The sequence below is a fragment of the Macaca fascicularis genome, chromosome 20 (assembly GCF_037993035.2).
Source record: "Macaca fascicularis isolate 582-1 chromosome 20, T2T-MFA8v1.1".
NCBI lineage: Eukaryota > Metazoa > Chordata > Mammalia > Primates > Cercopithecidae > Macaca > Macaca fascicularis.
In genome coordinates, this window is record NC_088394.1 from 41,625,869 (window position 1) to 41,638,117 (window position 12,249).

Consider the following 12,249-nt stretch of genomic DNA (forward strand, 5'->3'; position numbering starts at 1 on the left):
AAAAACATCTGTATGCTTGCTTTGCAGTTATGGGGCTTCCATATTAAATAAAGACAGACAACACCCCTGGATATGTTCATAAGGCTTTTGATTTATTTATGCAACAGTGGGGAATTTCCCATATTACTGGAATCCCTTACAATCCTCAGGGACATGTTGTGGTGGAACGGGCTGATTGCACTTTAAAAACTCAATTATCCTAACACTCTGAACAATGAAAATATGATTTAACTACACCCCACTCCAATTAAATTTGGCATTGTTTACTTTAAAATTTTTACGTTTCTAAAGATAATAATCTAACTGCAACCGAATGCCATTATTCAGGCAAAAAATTCTCCCTAAATGAAGGAAAATCAGTGTTATGGAAAAACTTCCAAACTAATATTTGGGAACCTGGCACAATTATAACGTGGGGAAGAGGATGTGCTTGTGTTTCACCAGGATGTCATCAATCCCCTGTCTGGGTACCCACCAGGAAACTCAAGCTGTGGGTGAATGCTGACAATGAAAACCACGGGGAAAAGATGTCTGTGTCAGAGACTGGCCTCGGACATGGTGAAATCTGCACCAATTCCTCAGAAGAAAGCACACCAAATCACAATGGTTCTGATTCGATCCTCCCTGATGGCAATGGAGACCCATCTAATTAATCCTACTTCTCATGATTACCTTTCTTTTTCTCCTTACAAACCTGAAAATATCACCATTTATATTGGCCTGAAAATAGCATCTCTCTGTTCTCTTCCTCCTTCAGCCCTCAATCTTCCTTACACTAGGTTTTGTTTAATGATTCTACTCCTCATACTTTCTGTCTCACCAGTTTCCTCTCACACTGATTTACCTGCTACACAAAATTATTCTTATTGGGCTTATGTGCCTTTTCCTCCACTTATTTGACCTCTCACCTGGATAGATCCTCCTGCAGAAATCTACACTAATGATAGTGTGTGGATGCCTGGAGATACAGATGACCGTTGCCCTGCTCAACCAGGAGAAGAAGGCACCACATTTAATGTTACCATGGGTTATAAATATCCCCCTCTGTGCCTTGGGCATGCACCTGGTTGTATCCATCTGGAAACTCAAGTGTGGGCTTCTTATCTTCCAGAGAGATCAGGTACACAGGAACCAGGACATTTGGTCTCTGGCCTCTCCCTTTCTCCTTTAAAACAAAAAAAGGGGGAGCAATGGGAGATACCCCATACTTTCAATATAAACCTGCAGGAAAACCATGCCCTAAAAATGTTGAGGGCCCATCTAAAACTTTAATTTGGGAAGATTGTGCTAACTCTCATGCAGTAATATTAAAAAATGGCTCATATAGTTTAGTAATAGACTGGGTACCAAAGGGCGGTTTTAAAAACAATTGCTGCTCTGGTGGAAAGGAATGTCTGGAGGCTACTTATTTTATTTCTTATCAGGAGAATGAGAATGATCTTTCTACTTTGCATAGGAGGTTCAGCTCATGCTTTCCCTTAAAATGGGAAGATAAAGGCATTACCACCACCACCCCCCCACCGAGGCCTCATATGATACTCCCCATTCTAAGCCCAGAACACCCAGAACTTTGAAAACTGGCTATTGCCGTGATTTGGCTGTGAGTATGGGAAGGGGAAACTATTCCCTCTGTTGTCCCCACTACAGTACCTCTCTCTCAGTATCAATATAGATCCAGACATTCTGCTTTACTTACCTCCAACCTAACTGTTCCCATACAGAGTTATGTTAAGCCTCCTTACATGCTGCTAGTGGGAAAGATCTGAGAGACTTTCTTTCCACTTTAATCGCTGTGGTCATGGGCCTAATTACAGCCACTGAAATGGCCACCACTGCTGGAATGGTGTTACATCTATCTATTCAAAGGGCTCATTTTGTTAATGATTGGCAAGCCAATTCCACCCAAACTTGGAATTCCCAACAAGACATTGATCAAAAATTGCCTAATCAAATTAATGATTTAAGACAGTCTGTTATTTGGCTTGGAGATTGGGTAGTGAGTCTTGAACATCGCATGCAAATGTAGTACAGCTGGAATACCTCTGATTTCTGTATCACCCTGTATTCCTATAAAGAGACTGATATTTCACGGGAAATGGTGAAAGGACATCTCTGGGTAGGGAAGGTAATTTATCATTGGACATAACTAAATTAAATAAACAAATTTTTGAAGCCTCTCAAGCTCATTTTTCCATTGTGTCTGTAGCTGAGGCATTAGATCAGGTGGCAGACAATCTTCATGGATTAAACCCCATAACTTGGATTAAGTAATTGACTTGTCTTTAGTGTACCATACAAGTCAAAGAATACTGTGTAAAAATCGAGAGAACAAACAAGCCTTCATCACCATGGCACATTTATATAAAAAGAAAGGGAGAGACATTGTGGGAATTCAGGGATCCTGAACGGAGGAACTGACTGAAGCCATGGCAGAAGAATATAAATTCTGAAGATTTCATAAACAGTTATTAGTACTTATGTCTGTTTTTACTGCAATCTCTGAACATAAATTGTGAAGATTTCAAGGGCACTTATCACGTTCCCCAATCAATATTCTTGTGATTTCCTAAGCCTGTCTTTACTTTAATCTCTTAATCCCCACATCTTCATAAACTGAGAATGAATGTCACCTCAGGGCCCTGTGATGATTACATTAACTGCATAAATTGTTTGTAGAGCATGTGAATTTGAACAATATGAAATCTGGGCACCTTAAGAACAGAATAACAGTGATTTTCAGGGAACAAGGGAGATAACCTTAAAGTCTGTCTGTCTGTGGGCCAGGCAGAATAGAGCCATATCCCTCTTATTACCAAAAATGGTAAGATAAATATCACTGAATTCTTCACTCGGTAAGGAACATTAATAATTAACAGCCCTGGGAAAAGATTGCGTTCCCAGAGGAGGCCTCTGAAATGGCCTCTATGGGAGTTTCTGCCTTATACAGATGTAAATAGGGATGAAACACACCCTAGTCTCCTGCAGTGCCCCCAGGCTTGCTAGGATTAGGAAAGTCCAGCCTGGCAAATTCTAGTCAGACCGGTTCTCTGCTCTTCAACCTCATTTGTCAATGACAATGCATGCACAGCTGGATATGGAAGTTCATTAGTGATTCTAGTTTCACCCTGAGCTTGTGATCTCACCCTGACCTCCTACCTTGTGATCTTTTGTTGCCCTTAAAGCAGCTGATCTCTGTGACTCACACCCTATTTGTACACTCCTTCCTCTTTTGAAAATCACCAATAAAAACTTGCTGATTTTACAGCTTAGGGGGCGTCATGGAACCTGCCAACATGTGATATCTCCCCTGGACACCCTGCTTTAAAATTTCTCTCTTTTGTACTCTTTCTCTTTATTTCTCAGACCAGCTGACACTTAGGGAATATAGAAAAGGACCCACGTTGAATATCGGGGACAGGTCCCCTGATAGAGATGCACACATAACAAAGCAGTTTCTCAGATGGATCCATTCTAGTTTTTAACCTGGGATTTTCACTTTTTCATCAATGGCCTTAAAGAACTCTGAATGTCCATTCATAGAAAGGACAAGAATAGTGTTTCCAAACTGTTGAATATAAAGAAAAGTTTAACTGTGTGAGATGAATGCTGACACCACAAACCGGTTTCTGAGATAGGTTCCTTCTAGTTTTATCCTGGGATACTCACTTTTTCACCATTGGCCTCAATGAGCTCACAAATGTCCATACACAGAAAGGACAGAAACAGTGTTTCCAAACTGCTGCATCAAAAGAAAGTTTTAACACAAGGGGTGAATGCACACTGCAAAAATCGGTTTCACAGATAGCTTCCTTCTAGTTTTTATCCTGGGTTATTACCTTTTTCACCTTTGGCCTCAATGGGCATAAAAATAACCATTAACAGAATGGACAAAACAGTGTTTCCAAATTACTGATTCAAAAAAAAAAAAAAGATTTAGCTCTTTGAGATGAATTCACACATCACAACGCGGTTTCTCAGAAAGTTTCCTTCTACTTTTTATCTGAAGATATTTTATTTTTCACCATAGTTCTCAATGTGCACCAAAATATACCTTCGCAGATACTACAAAAACAGTGTTTCCAAACTGCTGAATGAAAAGAAAGGTACAATTCTGTGAGATAAATGCACACATCACAAGCAGTTTCACAGATAGATTCCTCCTAGTTTTTACTTTGAGATAATACCATTTTTTTGTCACTGGCCTCAGTGAACTCCCAAATGTCCTTTCACAGAAAGGACAAAAACAGTGTTTCCAAATTGCTGAATCAACAGAAAGATTTAATTCTGTGAAATGTACACACACATCACAAAGCAGTTTCTCAGAAAGCTTCTTTCTAGTTTTAATCTGGAGGTATTTTCTTTTCTCCATAGGTCTCAATGTGCTCCCAATTATCCCTTCGCAGATTCTACAAAAACAGTGCTTCCAAACTGTTGAAAGAATAGAAAGGTTTGACTCTGAGAGGTGAATGCACACTTCACAAATAGCTTTCTTCTGGTTTTTATTCTGGGATAATTCATTTTTCACCATTAGCTTCAATGAGCTCCCTATTGGCCATTCACAGAATTGACAACAACTGTATTTCTAAACTGCTGAATCAAAACAAAGGTTTACCTCTGAAAGTTGAATGCACACTTCACAAAGCAGTTTCTCAGATAGCTTTCTTGTAATTTTTATCCTGGGATATTTGCTTTTCTGCCATTGACCTCAATGAGCTCCCAAATATCCATTTGCAGAAGAGACAAACAGTGTTTCAAAACTGCTGAATCAAAGAAAATTTTTCCTCTGTGAAATGAATGGACAAATCACAAAGTAGTTTCTCAGAAATATTCCTTCTACTTTTTATCTGAAGAGTTTTACTTTTTCAAAATAGTCTTCAAAGTGCTCCTAAATATCCCTTCGCAGATTCTACAAAGATACTCTGGTAAAGATGCTGAATGAAAAGAAAGTTTTAACTCTGTGTTCTAAATGCACACATCACAATGCAGTTTCTCAGATAGTTTCCTTCTAGTTTTTATCCTGAGATATTCACTTTTTCACTATTGGCTTCCATGAGATCCCAAATGTCCATTTGCAGAATGGACAAAAACAGTGTTTCCAAACTACTGAATGAAAAGAAGGGTTTAACTTTGTGAGAAGAATGCACAAATCACATAGGGGTTTCTCAGATAGCTTCCTTATAGTTTTTATCCTGGGATATGTTTTTTTCACCATTGTCCTCAATAAGCTCCAAAATGTACATTCACAGAATGGACAAAAACAGTGTTTCCAAACTGGTGAATGAAAAGAAAGATTTTTCTCTGTAAGATACAGGCAAATTTCACAAAGCAGTTTCTCATTAGTTTTTTTCTAGTTTTTATCTGAAGATATTTACTTTCTCATCCTAGGCCTCAATGTGCTCCCACATATTCCTTTGCAGATTGTGCAAAAACAATGCTTCCAAACTGAAGAATGAAAAAAAAGTTTTCACTCTGTGAGATGAATGCACACATCACAAATCAGTTTTGCACATTGCTTCCTTTGAGTTTTCATTGTGGGACCATTTCTAAATTGCTGAATCAGGATGAAAATTTAACTCTGCCAGAAGAATGCACACATCACCAAGTAGTTTCTCAGATAGCTTCCTTCTAGTTTTTATCCTGGGATGTATGCCATTGCGCAATGTGCCTCAATGAGCTCCCAAATGTCCATCTGCAGAATGGACAAAAACAGTGTTTCCAAACTGCTAAATCAAGAGTAAGATTTAACTCTGTGAGATGAATGCACACATCTCAAAGTAGTTTCCCAGAAAGCTTCTTTCCAGTTTTTATCTGAAGATAATTTCTTTTTCACCTTATCCTCAATTTGCTCCCAAATATCTCTTCCCAGAGTCTACAAAAACAGTGTTTCTCAAACTGCTATTTCTCAACTCCTGGAAAAGAAAGGTATAATTCTGTGAGATAAATACAGACATCACAAAGTGCTCTCTCAGATAGCTTCCTTCTAGCTTTTATCCTGATATATTGGCTTTTTCGCTATTGGCCTCAATTACATCCCAAATGTCCGTTTACAGAATAGACAAAAACAGAGTTTCCAAACTACTGAAGGAAAAGAAAGTTTTAACTCTATGAAATGAACTCACACATCCCAAAGCAGTTTACCAGAGAGCTTCCTTCTGGTTTTTCTCTTGGAATATTCTCTTTTTTGCTTTGGCCTCAACAAGCTCCCAATGTCCATTCCCAGAATGGACAAAAACAGTGTTTCCAAACTACTGAATCAAAAGAAAGGATTTTCTTTGTGAGTTGAATAGACACATCACAAAGCAGTTTCTCAGAGAGTTTTCTCCTAGTTTTTATCCTAGGATATTCAATTTTTCACCATTGGCCTCAGTGAGACCTCAAATGTCCATTCACCGAATGGACAAAAACAGTGTTTCCAAACTGCTGAATCAAAAGAAAGGATATTCTTTGTGAGTTGAATAGACACATCACAAAGCAGTTTCTCAGAGAGCTTCCTCCTAGTTTGTATCCTGGGACATTCAATTTTTCACCATTGGCCTCAGTGAGGCTTCAAATGTCCATTCACTGAATGGACAAAAACAGTGTTTCCAAACTACTATATCAAAAGAAAGGTTTAGCTCTGCAAGATGAATGCACACATCAGAAAGCAGTCTTTCAGAAAGGTTCTTTATGATTTTTGCCTGAAGATATTTTATTTTTCAACAGAGGCCTCAATGCGCTCTGAAATGTCCCTTCACATATCCTACAAAAAGAGTGTTTCCAAACTGCTTCATCATAAGAAAGGTTTAACTTTGCGAGCTGAATGCACACAGCACAAAGCAGTTTCTCACATAGCTCCATCAGTTTTTATCCAAGGATATTTGCTATTTTGCTTTTGGCCTCAATGTACTCCCAAATGTCCATTCACAGAATGGACAAATACAGTGTTTCCAAACTGTTGAATCAAAAGAAGGCTTTAGCTATGTGATACGAATGCACACTTTACAAAGCAGTTTCTCAGATAGATTCCATCTAGTTTTTACCCTGGAATATTCATTTGAACACCATTGGCCTCAATGAGATCCCAAATGTCCATTCACAGAATAGACAAAAATGGTGTTTCCAAACCATTGAATATACAGAAAGGTCTAACTCTGTGAGATGAATGCACATGTCATGAAACAGTTTCTCAGAAAGTTTCTTTCTAGTTTATATCTGAAGATATTTTCTTTTTCACTGTAGGCCTCCATGCGCTCCCATGTATCCCTTTGCAGATTCTGCAAAAACAGTGTTTCCAAACTGCTGAGATAAGAGAAAGCATTAATTCTGTGAGATGAATGCACACATCACAAGGCAGTTTTTCAGAGAGCAACCTTCTGGTTTTTATCCTGGGATATTGGCATTTTCCCCTTTGGCCTCAATGAGCTCCCAGATGTCCACTCACAGAGTGGACAAAAACAGTTTTTTAAAGCTCCTGAATCATGAGAAATGTTTAACTCTGTGAGATGAATGTGCACATTAAAAAGTGGTTTGTCAGATAGCTTCACTCTGTTTTTTATTATGGGATATTCATCCTTTGCCATTGGTCTCAATGATCTCCCAAATGTCCATTTGCAGAATGGACAAAAGCACTGCTTCCAAACTGCCGAATCAAAAGAAATGTTTTACTCTGTGAGATGAAAGCACACATCACGAAGCAATTTCTCAGATAGCTTCCTTCTTGTTAAAATGCTGGGATATTCCTTTTTTTCACCATTAGCATCAATGAGCTCCCAAATGTCCAATCGCAGAATAGACAAAAAAAAAAGTGTTTCCAAAATTCTGAATAAAAGGAAACGTTTTACACTCTGAGATGAATCCAAACATCACAAAGCAGTTTTTCATAAAGCTTCCTTCTAGTTTTTTTCTGAAGATGTATTATTTTTTACCTTAGGCCTTGAGGGGCTCCCAATTATCTCTTCATGAATTCTACAAAAACAGTGTTTACAAACTGCTGAATCAAAAGAAAGGTTTAACTCTGTGAGATGAATGCACACATCCAAAGCTGTTTCTCAGAAAACTTCTCTCTAGTTTTTATCGTGGGATATTAGCTTTTTCACCATTTTTCTCAATGAGCTCCAAAATGTCCATTTGCAGAATGGACAAAAACAGGGTATCCAAACTACTGAATCAAAGGAAAGGTTAACTCTGTGAGGTGAATGCACACTTCTCAAAGTGGTTTCTTGGAAAGCTTCTTTCTAGTTTTTATCTGCAGATATTTTCTTTTGCAAACTTGTAATCAATGTTCTCTCTAATATCCCTTCACAGATTGTAGAAAAAACAGTGTTTCCAAACTGCTGAAGGAAAAGAAAGGTTTAACTCTGAGAGATTAATGCACACATCACAAAGTGGTTTCTCACGTAGCTTTCTTCTAGTTTTTACCCTGGAATATTCATTTTCCCCCTTTGGACTCAATGAGCATTTCAATATCCATTCACAGATTCTACAAAAACAGTTTTTCCAAAATGCTGAATGAAAACAAAGTTTTAACTCTGTGAGATGAATGCACACATCACAGGGCAGTTTCTCAGGAAGTTTCTTTCTATTTTTTATCTGAAGATATTTTGTTTGTCACCATAGGCTTCAATGAATTACCAAATATACATTCTCAGAATGGACAAAAATAGTTTTTCCAAACTGCTGAATGAAAAGGAAGGTTTAACTCTGCAAAATGAATGCACACATCACAAAACAGCTTCTCAGCTAGCTTCCTCTTAGTTTTTTGGGGGGGAAATTCAATATTTTGCCATTTGCCTCAATGAGCATCCAAATGTCCATTTGCACAATGTACTAAAAGAGTGTTTCCAAACTGCTGAATGAAAAGAAAGGTTTAACTCTGTGAGATGAATTCAAACATCACAAAGTGTTTCTCAGAGAGCTTCCACTTAGTTTTTATCCTAGTACATTCCATTTTTTGAAACTGCCTTCAATGAACTCCCAAACATTCATTCGCAGATACTATAAAAAGAGATTTTCCAAATTGCTGAATCAAAAGAAAGCTTAAATTCTGTGAGATGAATGCACACATCACAAAGCAGTTTCGCAGATTGCTTACTCTTAGTTTTTATCTTGCGACATTCAATTTTTCACCACTGGCCTCAATGAACTCCCAAATGTACATTAGCAGATTTTGTAAAAACAGTTTTGAAAACTGCTAAATGAAAAGAAAGGTTTAATTCTGATGAATGTCCACATCACTAAGCAGTTCCTCAAAAAGCTTATTTCTAGTTTTAATCGAAAGATATTTTCTTTTTCACCATAGACGTCAATGAGCTCCCAAATATTCATCCACAGATTGCACAAAGGCAGTGTTTCTAAATTGCTAAATGAAAAGTTTAAATCTGTGAGATGAATGCACATACCACAAAACAGTCTCTTAAATACCTTCCTTCTAGTTTTTATAATTGAATATTTGCTTTTTCACTGTAGGCCACAATGGGTTCCCAAAGGTTCATTGGTAGAATGGACATAAACAGTATTTCCAAATTGCTGAATCAAAAGAAAGGTTTAACTCTGTGAGAAGAAGGCACATATCACAAAGCGGTTTCTCAGATAGCTTCATCTTGTTTCAATCCTGGAAATCTGCTTTTTTGCCATTGGTCTCAATGAGTTCCCAAATGTTGATTCACAGAATGGACGATAATGGTGTTTCCAAACTGCTGAATCAAAAGAAAGTTTTAATCTGAGATAAATGCACACAGCTGAAAGCAGTTTCTCATAAAGCTTCTTTCTAGGTTGTATCAGAAGAATTTTTCCTTTTCACAATAGGCCTCAATTGACTCTCAAATATCCCATTGCAGATTCTACAAGAACAGTGTTTCCAAACTGCAGAATGAAAAGAACTGCTTAACTCTGTGAGATGAATGCACACATAACAAAGCAGTTCTTCAGATAACTTTTTTCTAGTTTTTATCCTTGGATAATTGATTTTTTTCCTTTGGCCTCTGTGAGCTCCCAAATGTCCATTAGCAGAAAGGACAAAAACAGTGTTTTCATACTGCTGAATCAAAAGAAATGTTTGCCTTTGTGAGATGAATTCACACATCACAGTGCAGTTTCTCAGAGAGATTCATTCTAGCTTTTATCAGAAGATATTTTCTTTTTCATGATAGACCTCAATGTGCTCCCAAATATCCCCTTGCAGTTTCTACAAAAACAGTGTTTCCAAACTGCTGAATGAAAAGAAAGTTTTAACTCTGTGAGAGGAATGCACACATCACAAAGCAGTTTCTCCGATCTTTCCTTCTAGTTTTTATCCTGGGATATTTGCTTTTTCCCCATTTGCCTCCAAGAGCTCACAAATGTCCATTCATGGAATGGACAAAAACAGTGTTTCCAAACCACTCAATCAAAATATAGGTTTAACTCTGGGAGATGAATTCACACATCAAAAAGCAGTTTCTCAGAAAGGTTCTTTCCAGTTTTTTCCTGAAGATATTTTATTTTTTTACCATAGACCTCAATGCACTCCCAAATATCCCTTCACAGATTCCACATGAACAGTGTTTCCAAACTGCTGAATGAAAACAAAGTTTTAACTCTTCATGTTGAATGTACATATCACAAAGTAGTTTCTCATATAGCTTCCTTTGAGTTTTTATTCTGGGATATATTCTTTTTTGCAATTGGCCTCAATGAGCTCCGAAATGTCCATTCACAGAAAGGACAAAAACAGTGTTTCAAAACTGCTGAATGAAAAGAAAGGTTTAAATCTGGGAGATGAATGTACATATCATAAAGTGATTTCTGAGATAGCTTCCTTGTAGTTTCTGTCCTAGGATATTCTCTTTTTCACCTTTGGCCTCAATGAGCTCTCAAATGTCCATTCTAAGAATCGATAAAATCAGTGTTTCCTTCATTTCGTTATGTACACAGTAGTCACCTAATTCAACCATTGTGGGAGACAGTGTGGCGATTCCTCAAGGATCTAGAACTAGAAATACCATTTGACCCAGCCATCTCATTACTGGGTATATACCCAAAGGATTATAAATCATGCTGCTATAAAGATACATGCACATGTATTTTTTGCAGCACTATTCACAATAGCAAAGACTTGGAACCAATTCGAACGTCCTATCAATGACATACTGGATTTAGAAAACGTGGCACATATACACCATGGAATACTATGCAGCCATAAAAAAGGATGAGTTCATGTCCTTTGTGGGGACATGGATGCAGCTGGAAACCATAATTCTTAGCAAACTATCACAAGAACAAAACCAAACCCCGCATATTCTCACTCATAGGTGGGAATTGAACAACAAAAACACTTGGACACAGGAAGGGGAACATCACATACCACGGCCTGTTGTGGGGTGGGGAAAGGGGGAAGGATATCATTAGGAGATATACCTAATGTAAATGGTGAGTTAATGGGTGCAGCACACCAACATGGCATATGTATACATATGTAACAAATCTGCATGTTGTGCACATGTATGCTAGAACATAAAGCTTAATAAAATAAGACACCCATAATGAAAATCAGTGTTTCCAAGCTGCTGAATCAAAAGAAATATTTAACTCTGTGAAGTCAATGCACACATCACAAAGTAGTTTCTCAGATAGTTTCTCTCTAGTTTTTATCTGAAGATAATGTCTTTTTCACCATAGGCTTTAATGTGTTCTCAAATATCCCTTTGCAGTTTCTACAAAAACAGTGTTTCCAAACTGGTGAATTGAAAGAAATTTTAAATCTCTGAGCTGAAGGCACACATCACAAAGGAATTTCTCAGAAAGCTTCTCTCTAGTTTTTATCTGAAGGTGTTTTGGTTTTCACCATAGGCCTCAATGAGCTCCCAAACGTCCATTTGCAGATTGGACAAAAACAGTGTTTCCAAACTGCTGTATGGAAAGAAAGATTCATGTTTTCGAGATGACTGCACACAGAACAAAGTGGTTTCTTGGAGAGCTTTCCTGTAGTTTGTATATTGGGATATTCCCTTTCTCGTCATTGGCCACCATAAGCTCCCAAATGTCCATTCACAGAATTCACAAAAACTGTTTCTAAATTTCTGAATCAAAAGAAAATTTTAACTCTGAGAGGAATGCACCCATCACAAAATGGTTTCTTGGATAGCTTCCTTCTAGTTTTCATCCTGGAATATTCACTTTTTTGCCATTGGACTCAATGAACTACCAAACGTCCATTCACAGAGTGAATAAATACAGGGTTTCCAAACTGCTGAATCAAAAGAGTTTAAACTCTGTGAGATGAACACACACATC